The 16951-nt window shown below is 43.1% G+C and overlaps 1 protein-coding gene across 1 annotated transcript in view; it reads left to right on the forward strand.

Annotated features, from left to right (window-relative positions):
• The first annotated feature begins 4121 nt into the window (after positions 1–4121).
• Positions 4122–16951, forward strand: part of LOC126188923 (protein piccolo-like) — a 74641-nt gene continuing 61811 nt past the window's right edge. Inside the window, exon 1 of the mRNA XM_049930638.1 lies at positions 4122–4249. The gene's annotated coding sequence lies outside the window, so the exon portion shown is untranslated. The remainder of the gene's footprint in view (positions 4250–16951) is intronic.

Here is a 16951-nt window from a genome sequence, read left to right on the forward strand (position 1 = left end):
CTGTGTACGAAACGCCAGGAACCGAAAAGTTTCTCCGATCCCGGTCATACAGCCAGGAATATTCAACACAAACTATGACATCCGGCCGAGAAAGCTTTCACTGTATGATATATTGAAGAATTTGATCAATGTCGTCATCCCTGCTAACTTCTCTTGCGAGTTTCTCTCTCTCGTGTTTATAAAGGAACCAGCAAAAGCACTTATTAAAAGAAAGCGTTGAGAGAAACAAAGAGAGAGCGTACAATGAAATTATTTAGTTTCCGTGACAACGAAGATGGTATTTTGCTGTGTGATTTTACGCTTACAACGTCAGTACACGATGTAGGAACGACGTTCATTGTGAGTGTAACGCAACGTTTCGTCTGTATAAGTTTGACAGGTTATATACATGGTGATCCACAGGAAACAGATGGCAGTGTCGAAAATTATATTCAGTACAATGAACGTCACTTGGATGATATTTTTTGGTGTAATTTTGGCATAAATTACAGTTTTTTCTTAACAATCAGCATACCTCTGTTCATTTGAAAACTGTACGATTCCCACATACCACCATGCACCATGCCCGTCATCTTTTATTTCGTTTTAATTTTATTCTGTCAACTAGATCGGCTCTGATTGTTTTATATTTCGTGATATATTCTGATATGTTTCAGACTCCTGAAAATGACTATTTAGCCGAATATGTGCAGTAGTAAAAGGGACAACATAAAACGATGTTCTGGTCCAAGACACTACAGCCAGTGAAGCAGATTATTGTTGCCCAAAACTTTATTTCTTGCAACTTGAATAGTTGTCCTTATTCGTCACAAAAAAGTACAGCATAAACATCCGAAAATTAAGTTGGATTTCATTTGTTCTCTAACTAAAGACGTGTTGTATATTTGCAGTTCTGATTCCAAATCCGATAAGCCTGACATAGTGCGCTTATTTTCATTCCGTAATGTCATATGAGTTATTTTTTGAGGTAATTCATCATGTCAAGCTAAAGCTTTCCGGGTACAAAAACGTGTAATAAGAATTATTCGTGGTGCGAACTCGAGAACATGCTACAGAGGCCTGTAGGTGGAACTACGGATATTAAGTACCGCTGCACAATATATTTATTCCTTAATTAAATTTGACAAAACATCCTACAGACGCCTATATATGGAAGTAGGGATATTAACTACCGCTGCATAATATATTTATTCCGTAATTAAATTTGACATTAAAATATATATCTTTTTCAAACCAATAGCTTAGTTCATGGAATCAATACAAGAAAAAAGAATAATCTACACAAAGATTTCCATTATTCATGAACACACATTTTCAAAAGAATGTTCAAATGTGTGTGAAATCTTATGGGACTTAACTGCTAAGGTCATCAGTCCCTAAATCACACACTACTTAACCTAAATGATCCTAAGGACAAACACACACACTCATGCCCGAGGGAGGACTCGAACCTCCGCCGGGATCAGCCGCACAGTCCATGACTGCAGCGCCTCAGACGCGCGGCTAATCCCGCGCGGCACACACATTTTCAATAACTTGTCAGCAGACATAAAAAGTTTAACTATCAATACACTTCAGAGTCCGCAGCTCGTGCTCGTGCGGTAGCGTTCTCGCTTCCCACTCCCGGGTTCCCGGGTTCGATTCCCAGCGGGGTCAGGGATTTTCTCTGCCTCGTGATGACTGGGTGTTGTGTGATGTCCTTAGGTTAGTTAGGTTTAAGTAGTTCTAAGTTCTAGGGGACTGATGACCATAGATGTTAAGTCCCATAGTGCTCAGAGCCGTTTGAACCATTTGAATACACTTCAGTTTAAGAGGAGCTTAAAGGATCTATCGGTGAACAACTCCTACTCCACTGACGAATTTCTTAGTAGAAATAACTGATTTGTGTGTGTGTGTGTTGCTAATAATACAAAATAACGCGAATATTTGTACACTGACTTCTGTACAAAATCAGAGCGGTAATGCGATCATTGTAAATACACTCCTGGAAATTGAAATAAGAACACCGTGAATTCATTGTCCCAGGAAGGGGAAACTTTATTGGCACATTCCTGGGGTCAGATACATCACATGATCACACTGACGGAACCACAGGCACATAGACACAGGCAACAGAGCATGCACAATGTCGGCACTAGTACAGTGTATATCCACCTTTCGCAGCAATGCAGGCTGCTATTCTCCCATGGAGACGATCGTAGAGGTGCTGGATGTAGTCCTGTGGAACGGCTTGCCATACCATTTCCACCTGGCGCCTCAGTTGGACCAGCGTTCGTGCTGGACGTGCAGACCGCGTGAGACGACGCTTCATCCAGTCCCAAACATGCTCAATGGGGGACAGATCCGGAGATCTTGCTGCCCAGGGTAGTTGACTTACACCTTCTAGAGCACGTTGGGTGGCACGGGATACATGCGGACGTGCATTGTCCTGTTGGAACAGCAAGTTCCCTTGCCGGTCTAGGAATGGTAGAACGATGGGTTCGATGACGGTTTGGATGTACCGTGCACTATTCAGTGTCCCCTCGACGATCACCAGTGGTGTACGGCCAGTGTAGGAGATCGCTCCCCACACCATGATGCCGGGTGTTGGCCCTGTGTGCCTCGGTCGTATGCAGTCCTGATTGTGGCGCTCACCTGCACGGCGCCAAACACGCATACAACCATCATTGGCACCAAGGCAGAAGCGACTCTCATCGCTGAAGACGACACGTCTCCATTCGTCCCTCCATTCACGCCTGTCGCGACACCACTGGAGGCGGGCTGCACGATGTTGGGGCGTGAGCGGAAGACGGCCTAACGGTGTGCGGGACCGTAGCCCAGCTTCATGGAGACGGTTGCGAATGGTCCTCGCCGATACCCCAGGAGCAACAGTGTCCCTAATTTGCTGGGAAGTGGCGGTGCGGTCCCCTACGGCACTGCGTAGGATCCTACGGTCTTGGCGTGCATCCGTGCGTCGCTGCGGTCCGGTCCCAGGTCGACGGGCACGTGCACCTTCCACCGACCACTGGCGACAACATCGATGTACTGTGGAGACCTCACGTCCCACGTGTTGAGCAATTCGGCGGTACGTCCACCCGGCCTCCCGCATGCCCACTATACGCCCTTGCTCAAAGTCCGTCAACTGCACATACGCTTCACGTCCACGCTGTCGCGGCATGCTACCAGTGTTAAAGACTGCGATGGAGCTCCGTATGCCACGGCAAACTGGCTGACACTGACGGCGGCGGTGCACAAATGCTGCGCAGCTAGCGCCATTCGACGGCCAACACCGCGGTTCCTGGTGTGTCCGCTGTGCCGTGCGTGTGATCATTGCTTGTACAGCCCTCTCGCAGTGTCCGGAGCAAGTATGGTGGGTCTGACACACCGGTGTCAATGTGTTCTTTTTTCCATTTCCAGGAGTGTAAGTGTTGTAAAATGATTCTTTATTCAGTGTTTATTATCTCATAAATAAAAATATGCTTAAAATTTTTTTGACTCTTTCCATATTCATGACGATTATGCCACTTGGGATCTGTGGAAGGTACATTAGCATACTCGCATTTGTTTCTCACTGTAAATATTTGTTGTGTATTATTATTGGTTCAAATGGCTCTGAACACTATGGGACTTAACTCCTCAGGTCTTCAGTCCCCTAGAACTTAGAACTACTTAAACCTAACTAACCTAAGGACATCACACACATCCATGCCCGAGGCAGGATTCGAACCTGCGACCGTAGCGGTCGCGCAGTTCCAGACTGTAGCGCCTAGAACCGCTCGGCCACTTCGGCCGGTTGTATTATTATTCTTGTCCTTTTGACATGTTCTGCAGCCTGGAGGATATACTGACTATGGATCATTTGGAACGGAAAGTACATGTAATCTAATTTAATCTCACAGCGGGCATTTTGTAGAGAAAGAAGAACCTCCAAACAGCTGCGGACCCAGTCAAAGCATCCGCCACGTGCAAATGCGTGAAGATTACTGCAGACAGTCTAAAGCACTATGAGGCACTCAGTTGTGTCGCAAAGCGGGGCCGGCGTCGTTGGTGGCGGCGGTCCAGCTCTGGCGCTCTCCGGCCACCAATCAAGCGCAGGCGGACAATAGCATCTGGGCGCGCTCTATTCGCGTCTAGATTGTTGGCATCGCGGCCCACGCACCATCATAGGCGCCCGCGCTGCGCGCATGCGCACTGCGTGCGCCAGCCGCGTGCCACCCCGCTCCTCATTGTTCCCGACGACGCCGAAGGACGAGCAGCCGCAACGCCGCAAGTAAGTCTCTGGCGACAGAAGGCCTCCGGCAGCTGCACACCTCGTGTGTTATTTTCGTACATCGTTTACAACGAGAGTGTCTGTTCCACACCTTTCGACGCAGACTAAACACCGGCGATGGCCGAGTTTACACTTTTCCACATTCGAGAGTCTTTCCGTAGATCCGATAGATTAATTGACCACTTTTGCTATTCGACGTCGTATATCCAAATCAAAGCGAGAACCACTGACACTCAACAGACCTATGTTGAAAATACAGAACGTGGAGTGCGCATCCGATATTTGAATTTTTGCTCTTGGTGCAACAATTGATTCATCTTACGCCAACCATTAGCAAAGAGATTCAGCTGTCTTTACTTACGTCGAAGGACACCCGGTTTTGCAGTTCCGAGGTGTAGAGTTGACGAAAACATTCACGTGTCCGCCATCGAGGCCCATCGAGTTCTGGCTGTTGTTCTGAGCTTAGGTACACTCACACTGTGATCACTCGGTTTTGCCACAGAAATAAGTTCCACATCATTCGCTTGCTATAAACGAGGCCATGCAGTTACAGGGGCTTTGCTTCCTCATCGCTACTTTTCCTGACAGTTGTTTCGAATTATAGTCATGTTTCTGTTTCCTGCGCTACACTCTGGTTTACATTTCCTGCGACTTATGGCAAGGTCGTATATCTCGCAAAATTTTTCTTTTCGAGATGCTTGTTGTGAAGTGGTTTTCGTATGCAGTGTCCAGTGTTTCGAAAAGTCATCAACATGGGCGTTCCTACATGGAGTCTCATTTGCATCCGTGTGCAGTGCCTTGCACAGGAAGTGCAGCTACCTATGTCTTGATTGTGCGTGTGACTGCCAAGAAGTTAGTTGGATCTTTTAGAATTCGATACGCATATCTCTACGCTACTATTAAACGTTACATTACAAACTCAGCTATCCATGAGCTTTTAAAAATAGAATCTTTGCAGTTTAAATATAAGACTGAACAGTTTTTATGTGGCTCAAAATACTTAGGGATATCACCGATTACGTATTTATCATCTTTCAACTGAAGAACAAATCTAGTTTTAAAATCAGTGTGGGGCGTGACACTTTTCGTGTGAATGGACGCATTCTCGAGCTATCGATAGACATCCTGCAGAAAAATTTGCAGTTGCCTATGTCACTCTCCTCTATCACGCTCCCTCTCCAATGTTTTTCCTGTGTTAACGAAGGAAGCAAGGTCATGGTTTAACACGCTCGGACCGAAGAAACTCCTTGTCTTGGATACTTTCAATTTATTTTTATGTTAGTATTCCCCCTGGCTGCCTCGGTTGATTATTGTCTAAACCTAGGCATCGATACGCTTGTAGAACAGAATGGCTGTTTGTGTAACGTAATTTGCATTTTCACGTTTTCGAGTGAATGTATAACGCGGAAATTGAACACAGGCAAATCTTCCCATGACTAACATTTAAAGCCACACAGAAACCAATCTCAAGCTAGTCATTTCATTGCTATCCAGCCGCATTCAAATGTAGAAGTCCGCAGTGGCGAATGATCAAAGTTTGGAACACACGTTCATGGCTGTGCTAGCAAGGCAAGCCCAGTGTCAGCTGTTTCCTAGCCACATTCATTCTGAGGACTCTTTTAAAAATCTATGTATAGAACCAAACTATTGCTTTCGCAACGTATATTTCCCGTCCCTTTCGTTTGATTTGGGAGGTCTCTTGTTTGCAGATCGACCTATCCAAGTAGAGCCGTAGATACCAGTCAGACTGTTTTGATTCTGAGACAAACTGTTATGCTGTCTTTAGCCTAAGATTTACATTCATTAGTGGATTCCAATATTTCTCAGTGCTAATAACAGAATTTCGATGTCAGAACAGACTGAATCCTCCAAAGAACTTGAGCAGAATTTTTTTTTAGGAATTGTTGATGTTGTGCAAATTGACATAGATTCGTAATGGGACAGATCATGAGTGCATGTAAGGAGGAATGTGTTTACCGCGTATTTGTGATCTTGGAATGGTTGAGTCTTTCCCGCTCTTCGTACATTCCCCTTCCCTCTGTCTCCATCTACTGAGCGTGCATCAGCCACCCGCTTCCTCACAATTACATTACAGTCCTTAAGACAACGTGCACTGACGTCATTTTTTTAAATCGGTCTTCTGACTGGCTCGATGCGGCCCGCAACGAATTCCTCCCTTGTGCCAACCTCTTCATCTCTGAGTAACACTTGCACCATACGCCCTCATTTATTTGTTGGATATATTCCAGCCTCTGTCTTCCCCTGCAGTTTTTATCCTCTACAGTCCCTTCTTATACCGTGGAGTTATTCCCTGATGACTTCAAACATGTCCTGTCGTCCTGCCCCTTCTTCTTGTCAGTGTCTTTCGTATGTGCCCATAATTATAATACATCAGTTTTTCTTAACACATCATAGTTTGATCAACAGTCGAAACAAAAGGTAATCATGAAAGTCAGGCAAACCTGCAGCAAGAGGTTGCTGTAGCCATGAATGTGTTTGTTTCTTCGTCAGTCAGATGACTGGAATCCGACACGGTGTAAGGCAAGAATTCGAACAACCACGTAAAAGATGTACCTTTACAAAAGCTACAGAATCTCTGTCGTCTCAAGCTATCTGGAGAGACCCTCACGTGCGGGAATTTAACCGTTTAGTTCACCCACTTGTACTGAGACTAGTACCGATCACATTGAAACTCTAAGGGCGCAAAGCTTACAGAACTGCTAATCGAGCTCGATATCGGTTATAAGCGAAGACTGAACAGTTTTGCACTGGAATACAGCAACCCCCTTCTCCCCCTCGAAATCCTAGATAAGGAGGAACAATCTGTACAGATATTATTTTTGTATCTTGTATTGTGGTTGTGTTTATCACAGTTCGCTCAACGAAGATTTTTACTGATAGCGACAATTACAATTAAGGAGTAAATGTACTGCGAAATGATTTTTTTTATATTGCTCAGTGAAGTTTCTGTGTTGTAGGTGGTAGAGATTAGGAGAGAGGGGATGCACGTGGCGTTGGAATGTAATTTACGATTCGCGAGAAGCACCGTGAATGCTTGGAGGGTGGAGCGGATCTGTCCACATTCCAATGCAACTGGCAGATTGCCATTAATATCACTGTGGGAAGAATCAGATTAAATATTAATAAGGCATTTTTACGACAACGGTGATTTTTCCAGCATCTAACATGCAGCAACAGAGTAGGACCAATTTTTGCAACCTAAGATTAAACGTAGTGTGACACAGGTGTTCGTGAGGTTCGTGTGCAACATGTGTGCCTAGTTTAAAAACCTTAGTAAACTCACGTCGTTTATGTGAACTGGTGGTTACTTAGCAAACTGTGTCTCGAAATGTATCGGTATACTTATACATCGCATGCAATACTATTTTGTCACCCACAGTAGCTGTCTGTGTCAGTTTTTTACGTTGGTGTTAACGCAAGACTTTTTGCGTTTTCCACTTCAGATACACATTTCAGAAACACACATACAAGAAAGCTTCTCTGAAACATTACGTTGCATTGCAAGAATAAGAAGCTTATGGACAGTGAACTTTCCATCCTCCCTCCCCCCCCCCCCCCTGGATTTTCGGATTAAGACATGAAAATCAGATTTAGAGTTTCAGTGGAGGGCGTAAAGCAAAGAAGTGAATGGAATGACGCAACACGACGAGGAGAAACAAGTGGTCTAACCATTAAAAACTATGGATGCTTCAGACCGAATAATGGAGGAAGGTTAGAATTCAACCGCTTGTTGACAGGGAACGCATACCATTAACTGGAGGAGGAAATCGAGCGAAGAGTTACAACCTAAAATTATCTGGGTAAACACGGAAAACCTATATCGGGATGGACGGACAACAATACGAACGTCACTCTTTGTTCCGCTCGCATATGAGTCACTCACTAAATCACACGAACTCCCCGATCGTCCAAGCGACGTGCTAATACTTTAAAGGCGTTTGTAGAAAATTAATCTCTTATGGTGACTTCAACGCTCGAATGGAAAGTAACTCCTCTTATTCTTCTTCGCATGGTATCATCATCGTGTAACTCTAAAAGAGTGACCCATATTCAGACAAAATGACGAGATTGTTCGGCTGTTTACGTTCTCATTGACAAGAACTGTAGAAATAATGAAAAGTTTAATGCGGAAGATTCTTCCCATTTCATTCATACAGAGCATAGAGAAGGATGACCCCTTACGTAATTTTGTACTTCAAACTAGTGTCCCCTTGTGGTACCGTTATTTTGGCACATCACACACCAAACCATAATGTCAAATAAATCTGTATACAATGTATCATGCGTTTTTATATTTATGTACGTGTGCAACGACGACATTAGTGTTCAAATGGCTCTGAGCACTATGGGACTTAACATCTGAGGTCATCAGTCCCCTAGAACTTAGAACTACTTAAACCTAACTAACCGAAGGACATCACACACATCCATACCCGAGGTAGGATTCGAACCTGCGACCGTAGCGGTTGCGCGATTCCAGACTGAAGCGCCTAGAACCAAATGACAGCCGTATGTTTAATACACCACACAGGACTGTGGTGTAAAATGACGAGAATACGAGTAAGAATTTGCAAATGGCACATCACCGAAATCAGCTAGGATCATAATATAGCCAAAGTAGAAAATGAATTTTCTTTTAATAAATCTGTGGTTGTGGCACTAAGTATGAAAATCTTGTTGGGACTCTACAATCTAAAAAATATTCGTCTACAGCTGTCATAATATCTGCACTAAACTAAAAACATAGTCCCGGCACAAATATGGAAATAAATGGAAATCAGAAGTTGATAAATTAGAATGTTCCAACTACTTAAAGTTCTTTCGTTATGCTATTATCAAAGTATTGTAGAAAAGTTCATTGTTGTGAAGAAACAAGATGTTAATTGTTCTTTAAATGTGAACATTTTAGGTTAGACTTCACCGTGACTGTTATTGACATTAAATGAAACAACCCCAGTCACTGATGCGGCTGGTAACAGTAAACTTGTTGTTTCATTTAATTGTCCTTATTTTGTAACTGACGCCTTGTTTCATCTAGCTGGCCCGTAAGACTTGCATAATCCTTGCCAGTTTTCCTCTCACCCTCTACAACGAAATCAGTGAGAAGGATAGTTATTTTTTAGTTAGTTGGTTACAAGTTCCATAAAGCATTTGAACGCTTCTTTCGTCGAAATGATATTGAACGAGTAATTTTACAGGTTTTGTAACTAAGATTTTTTTAAGGAATTACCAGCTTTTAAATAAAAATTCGTCCTTGGAACAGAAGGAGTTGTCCAGAATAAATGATTTTACATTAGATTTAAAACTTGCTTTGCTACCTGTCAAAACATTTTATGTTACTGGACAAATTCTCACACATTTTTGTTGTTGCATATTGAACTCCTTTCCGAGCCATTGATATTTTAATAACGGGTAATAAAGGTCATTTTTTCCTCCAGTGTTGTAGGTATGGATATCACTGTTCGTCTCAGATTGAGATGGGTTATTATTTGTGACGAATTTTATTAGCGAGTATACAAATTGTAATGGTGCAGTTAAAATGGTTTACTTCTTGCATGGGTATCTACATGACGACAGCAGGTTAACAACACATATTACTGTTACTGCCCGCATTTGTACACTCGATACTTTCTTTCTAAAGTGATGAGTTACCCCAGAAAATCAATCCATGAGACGATACATCTGTAATCATATTAAATTTCATTCCATACGCAAGCAGACTCCACAGAATAGGGTAGCATGGAGAGCTGCATCAAACCAGTCTCAGGACTGAAGACCACAACAACAACAACCCAAGCAGACAGAACGCTTTTGGTTGTTTTCTTCCAGAACCGAACCAGTGGGGAGTGAAAAATGGTTCAAATGGCTCTGAGCACTATGGGACTTAACATCTGTGGTCATCAGTCCCCTAGAACTTAGAACTACTTAAACCTAACTAACCTAAGGACATCACACACATCCATGCCCGAGGCAGGATTCGAACCTGCGACCGTAGCAGTCGCGCGGTTCCGGACTGCGCGCCTAGAACCGCTAGACCACCGCGGCCGGCCAGTGGGGAGTGAAACAATTGCCATATTGGGAATGCATATCTACAGGCAGGACAATATTCCAAGGAATCACTCCGGACACTATGTGAGAGTGATAATACCAGCTGTTTTGCTCTTATAAGTGTGTTAGACACTAAATACGAAATTGTCTTCTCATAGTTCTTATCGTAGGGATAAGAAGTCGCTGTAGTTCACTTCGATGAAATTCGTCTAACGAAGCGGCCACGACCTGCGCAACCATTCCGAGTTTCACTTGATGTTATCGAGGTCTCGCCGAAGTGTGCTGAGGATGTGCACGTGGCGTCACCTCATGGTCATCATCAGCTGTTTCAGCCACTGGGGCCTTCGACTATTTCCGATCCTGGACGAGTTCCAGAGAATTTCAAAAGACAGAGCGCTATTGTTGCAGTGTTTCACCGCCGTGTTCGTTGGGATAAATATTTCCCTACCTCTGAAAACATTGCCTAATGTTTTATATATGCGGTTGAAATGTGTATGTCAGACGTCAAGGGAAAAGTCGCTTCTGTTTCGGACTGGAAGTATTTTCTTCTGTACTTAACCTAAAGAGAAGGGCCTAAATAGCGGCAGTATCAAAGTATTATTTTCATAACAATAGTGTTCATTGTTATCGGCGAGAGTGGAGTCCTCATCCAGCGGAACGATTTCATCAAAATGCGTAATGTTTTACTGAGGGTTAGAGTAAATCGGAATGAAATTCTAGGATGATGTTGAACAACTATTGGGCCTCCAAACATCACTTTCTTTAAGTCTGCCGGCAGTTTATTACAAACGCCTCTACCGGAATACAGAACCCCACTTTCACCCCTAGAAGAAGGTTCATGCAATATGGAAGTTATTCTTTTGCCTGGTGTTGTGGCGATCCAAATCAAGGTTCATCTGTAAATTATTTTTATTTAGAAAATCACTGGTAATATGCCCTGTTTCAGAAGTATTAATACGATTCTAACAGAAACATGAACAAATTAAACGTAATTGCCAGAGAAAGCTACTCTTACGAAAATTTGGTACATTGAAGGGATCTGTTTGTAACTTAGGAAAGCAAGAGTCCTGTGCTTCGAAAAGGATTCATAGCTGATAGGACCAAAAGAGCTACTGAACATCTACAAATTTAGTTAATGTTCGTGCAATCTGAATCCCACTTGAGCAGGTATTAAGTAAAATATGATTTAACTTGTAGCGACAGCTGTCACAAATAACGACTGAGAAAGTGGCCTCTTATAGGCAGTATTATATCTTACTTACCGATGAATGTGTCAGTTACTGCAATTAATTATTCAGCCTTGCTCGTCAGTGCGATTTTGGATATAACATCTTAGGGAACCCTGTAATGCTAGGAAATATTTGCTATAGCAATAACTAGCTACTGTTTTGAATGTTTCGTTTTATATTTTACTCTTCTTCGGCAATAGGTTTTCAATGTGAATGGAATCATGGTGTGGAATGTGCCCAGCTTAATTTTATTTTTTGTAAATAATTGGTTTTCGAACTATATAGAAACGTCGACGTGAATAGGGTGCACTGAGCAGATGAACGACAGCAAATAGCACAGCGGTTCTAAGTTACTTTTTCATCCTTTTGGCAGTGCTTATTAGTGAATGGCCTTTCATGCCATTTCGTCCGCACAGAATGCCAACTCCACCATGAATATTACTTCACTCTTCTCGCAGATTTACCTGAGGTAATGCCGTGTCTGTCGCGTAATATCAGTCTGCTTTGTGTTGTTGTTGGTTATAATAACATTTATTCCTTTTTTTCTTTAATTTATTCCGTGGGGACATGTCTTTCCATACCATCAGGCTTCCCCTATCCGAGCTTGCCCGTCTACTGTGGCCTCGGCGTAGACGGGTTCTATTCGCTAGTCTCTCTTCCTTCCTTTAATTGAACTAGAAGTTGGATGTCGATGGGATCATATTCTCCATTGGTCCTTCATGACGTGCGAAAAAATACTGAAAAGATATGATCCCCTGAATGCAGCGCTTAATTTCTAAGCTTTTAGGTGCCGGAAAGCACCTCTTTTACCACACAACGCACCTTCCCCTCCCCCTCCCCCCTCACAGTCATAAAAATCAAACATTTAGAGTTTTAAAACTTGTGTTGAAACTTACAATGAGTAATCAGTTTTTACAAAATACTGTTCTGAAATTGAGGTTTGTGAAAGATAAATTTATTATAATCAAAACAATATAACCACAGGATTTGATATAAACAACAGGTGCTATCGTTGGCCCCCATAGCACTGTCACTTCGCTCTCTAGTTCTGCACCTGTTTTCAACTGCTACCAGCCGGAACGTTCAATCAGTTGCGTCATTGTAGCTGCTCGGTTAACCTAGGTGTCCACAGGGACGGAGGGTGTGAGAGGTTGGGGGGGGGGGGGGATCAGGCGGGTGTACTCGCCTCCTCTTGGAATCTCGGGCAAGCTGTTTATTCATTACAGAATTCTCACACTTTCTAGGAATGCTTATCAGCAACTCTACTGAACTGTAGATTTAGCACTGCTAGCCTGACAGGAAGTACTGTGACTTTAGCAATCACTATAGGTATTGGATCTTTTTGTTTGCAACATTGTGAGATAAGAATATTTGAGAAATTAAGAGCTAATACAGGGTCTTACCTACAGCCATTCTTCCCATTCGGCAGTGGTATCAGAATTGCCCTGCGCTACACACCGTCAGATCACTTGCGGAGTGTCCGCCTCCGTAGCGCAGCCGTAGCGTTACCGCCTGCCACGCAAGGGGTTCGATTCCCGGCAGGGGACTGAATGTTGCGTGTCCTTCATCATCATTGACACGCAAGTCGCTGAAGTGGCGTCAACTAAAAAGACTTGCAACGCGCGGCCGAATCCCGAAGGGGATATCCCGCCAATAAACGCCATACTTTCATTTCACTTGCGGAGTAGTGATGTCAAAGTAGATGTAGACGTTCATGGGAAATTATGCCGGTCATAGGCTTCCTCGGTGAGCGGGCTGGCTTGCGGAGTAGTGATGTCAAAGTAGATGTAGACGTTCATGGGAAATTATGCCGGTCATAGGCTTCCTCGGTGAGCGGGCTGGGCAAGAGGGGCATTATTCACTACAGAATTCTCATTTCTGTGATTTCACAAAACCTCCAGTTTAGCCAGCTATATCGTTATGTGACTGGCTGATCGCTGTGCTATGGCAATTAACATCTTCTCTTTGTAAAATGTAACACCAAACATTCGATATGGAGCTGTGTCATCTTACTCTTGTAGGTCACTCTCTGCTCTGCTTTCCATAACAATGAGCACTACGCTGTTGGGCGGATCAAAAGAAGGCCCTAAGACCCGCTCTTGTGTGGCGTTCCGACTTCTTTTATTGCCTTTTTCGAAGTATTGTTGTCAAGATGACTGCGAACCGTTTCCCAACTGTTGTGGAATCACAGTCTTCTTCTAACGTGATCATCAACGTCTAAATTCAGAGATTCCTGGAGTATTGTTTAGTTTCACAGAATGCCATGTGCGGTACCGCGACTGCATTCCGCTGTACATTAACGTGTGTTCTTTACGCATTACCACTTTTTCGAGGAAGATTAGACAAAGTCTCTTTATAATTGGTTATTTCTGTTTATAACCAACAGTATTCTCACTCCTGATTATTTCCCACTTCAGACTTAACACATTCTTTATTAATAAACATTATTGCAATAGGAATAATATATGTTTTGTAAATATTTGACTGCTTTATCTCCTACTTATTGTCCGTTTTGTTGGATCCATGTTAAATATAATCGTAAAAGGATGTAATTTTAGATCATCAACTTCAAAAATGCGTCACATCCATAATCACATTATTTACCTCTCAAGTCAAAATCTCAACATATACTAATCGTACAGGAATGAATGTGGTACCGTTAGAAAGGTTAACTAGCTTCTGACATTTTATAACATATACCATTTTGTTTGTTATAAAGTACTTAATAACATGATAAACTGTACAGTGTACACAGCATTGTCATAGATAATAACCGTGACCACAAACTCTATCCCTTGGAGAAAATGAAGAACAAAAAGTACACGAATATCTCATTCTTACGTCAAGTATCGTTTATACAGATGTATTGCAGTCCCCTGTAAAGAATTTTGTTCAACATTATATGCATGGAAATGTATATACAAGCATGTATCATAAATTCATGGCTATTATTTCACATTGTTCGGTTCATTTTTAAAAATTCTTCCTCTTCATTACCACAACTACCGTTATCCGAACGGCTACACTTGTTCCAAATACGAGCGTTATTTACGACTATAAAATTGTGAAAGTTTCGCGCGTGTCCCCTTTATACAATTAATGCTCAGCTGATTGACACGGGAAAACGTAATACCATCTGACCGAGCATGCCTTTTCAATTGACAGGAAGACAGTTGCCTATTAAAACTGCATTTGCGATCACTATAAACAAAAAGCAAGCGGCAGGGCGAAACATTCTGACGCCAAATTTCGTTTACACGAAGGTATTGTAATGCTCTGTAAAGAATTTTGTTCAACATTGTGTGCATGGAAATGTATATACTGTCACAGACCTCTCTGTTGGTAGTGCTGACACATTGGTTCACCAGTTTGGTACTCAAAAGTATGTGCCCGCTGGGTACTTCGCAGCCTAATAGAAGTCCATAAAGAGCAACAAAGACCGTCTGTGCGGAACTGCTTGCGTGTTACAAGGCTAATAGTGACAGTTTTTTGTTGTTAACATCGCCACACGCGGTGAAACACGGGCTCATCGCTTCAAACCGGAAACAAAATGGCAATCCATGGAGTGGCGCCACACACCTCTTCTCCGGAGAAAAAGTTCAAAGCCGCAGTAATGTCATGTCGATGGTCTTCTGGGACTCTGAAGAGTTTTATGTCCTCCCTTGGTGCAACGATCAACTGTGTTTGTGAATTGCTAAGCGACCAAACTGCTGAGGAGGTCATCGGTCCCTAGACTTACACACTACCTAAACTAACTTAACTCTAAGAACAACATACACACCCATGCCTGAGGAAGGACTCTAACCTCCGGAGGGAGGGGCCGCCAGTGAACGGAGATATGTTGAAAAATAGGGTTTTGTAGCCAAAAGAGTGGGGAATACTATGATGTATTGGAATGCCGAATAAAACCAGCCTCCTTCCAGAAAGAAAAGTGTTGCGTTACTTATTGAACGCCACTGGTTGTAGTTACTACGGTGATTAGACGGAACTCCGCCTTATGAGCAAACCGGACAAAAAATTAGTGACTTCTGAGAGACATCATGCTAATCGTGTGACACCGACTCCGGCGACGTGCAAGTCGCCGCAGTGGCGTCTAATAGAAAGACTAGGTGACCGAAAACCCCAAACGGGGTCTTCCGACCAATAATTTCATAGGATCATTTTATTTAACGGCCTACAGCATTGATAATGATCACAATTCGCCGAGGAGCAGCGTCCAAAAGTTTTTTCAGGTATTCGAGATCCAGATGAAGCACTCATTTATGATTAGGTCCTCTTAGAACTACCATTCACTGTTCCAAACAGTCTCGGACATTTTCTGGGGGGATCAAGATCAGGTGATTTAGCGAGGAGCGGTAGGTTGCCTCAGTACACTGGGTCCATGAGAATGTTGAAATAAATTTTCTGGTTCATGTTTGCTCTAACCTGAATTATTAGGACCAGGTCATGGAACGACAACATCCCAGAAGCATCAAAGAACCACCTCCAGCCATAAGTAAGCCCCACACGCACTGCTTAAACGCCTCAATGGGCTACTGTGGTACTTGACGCCTCGTATCATTTGAGAAGAGGCAAAATCTCGACTCGTCGGAGCGTCCTACACACTTCTAGTTTTCTGTGTTGTTTGGCCTATCGAAGGCGTACTGCTTTATGTGCTGCTGTCAGCAAGTGCCTTTTGAGAAGTACGCGACTCCAAACTCCAATTGTATTCACAATATTCGCTCGGAAACTGCAGGAGATGGGCCTTTATTCACTGCACTGACAGATGCGATTCTTGTCGAATGTGAAACCAGTTGCTAAAAAGGCTTGACTCAGGTTACTGAATCTCTTTACGACCACTGTTCTTGATACTGCGATTAGTACTCCATCACTTCATACACGGTGTGGTCATCAAAACACGATCGCTCTTTTCTGCCATCGTGCTGTGTGTCCACGTCGATCCATTTCCCTGTACTGATTCCATCCCACCGACTGCCACATACAAGCGGTGATAAAAAAGTAACGGCATTTTTTAAGAATCTTTACTTAATCATCAATATCAACTCTGTCCCCTTGAAAGTAATCCACCACTGATATAATATACTTGTGCGAGCGCTTTTTCCAGTCTCGGAAGCATTTCTGGGACTCACTTTTCATTGTGGTGTTTAGCTCCTTCAGTGATTCTGTTTTTAATTTTTTTGCCAGAACATCACGAACTAGCATTGAGGTGTGACCGGGAGCATTATCGTGATCCAGTCTCCACGAGTGATCTTGCCACAATTCTGATCGTTTTCTTCGGATTCCTTCACGCAAACGGCACATCACTTCCAGGTAGTATTCATTATTAACCGTACGACCTTAATACAGGAATTCATGCTGCACTATTCCATTGTAATCGAGAAAAACAATGAGAAGAACCTTCACA

The sequence above is a fragment of the Schistocerca cancellata genome, chromosome 5, assembly GCF_023864275.1.
Source record: "Schistocerca cancellata isolate TAMUIC-IGC-003103 chromosome 5, iqSchCanc2.1, whole genome shotgun sequence".
Classification (NCBI taxonomy): Eukaryota; Metazoa; Arthropoda; class Insecta; order Orthoptera; family Acrididae; genus Schistocerca; species Schistocerca cancellata.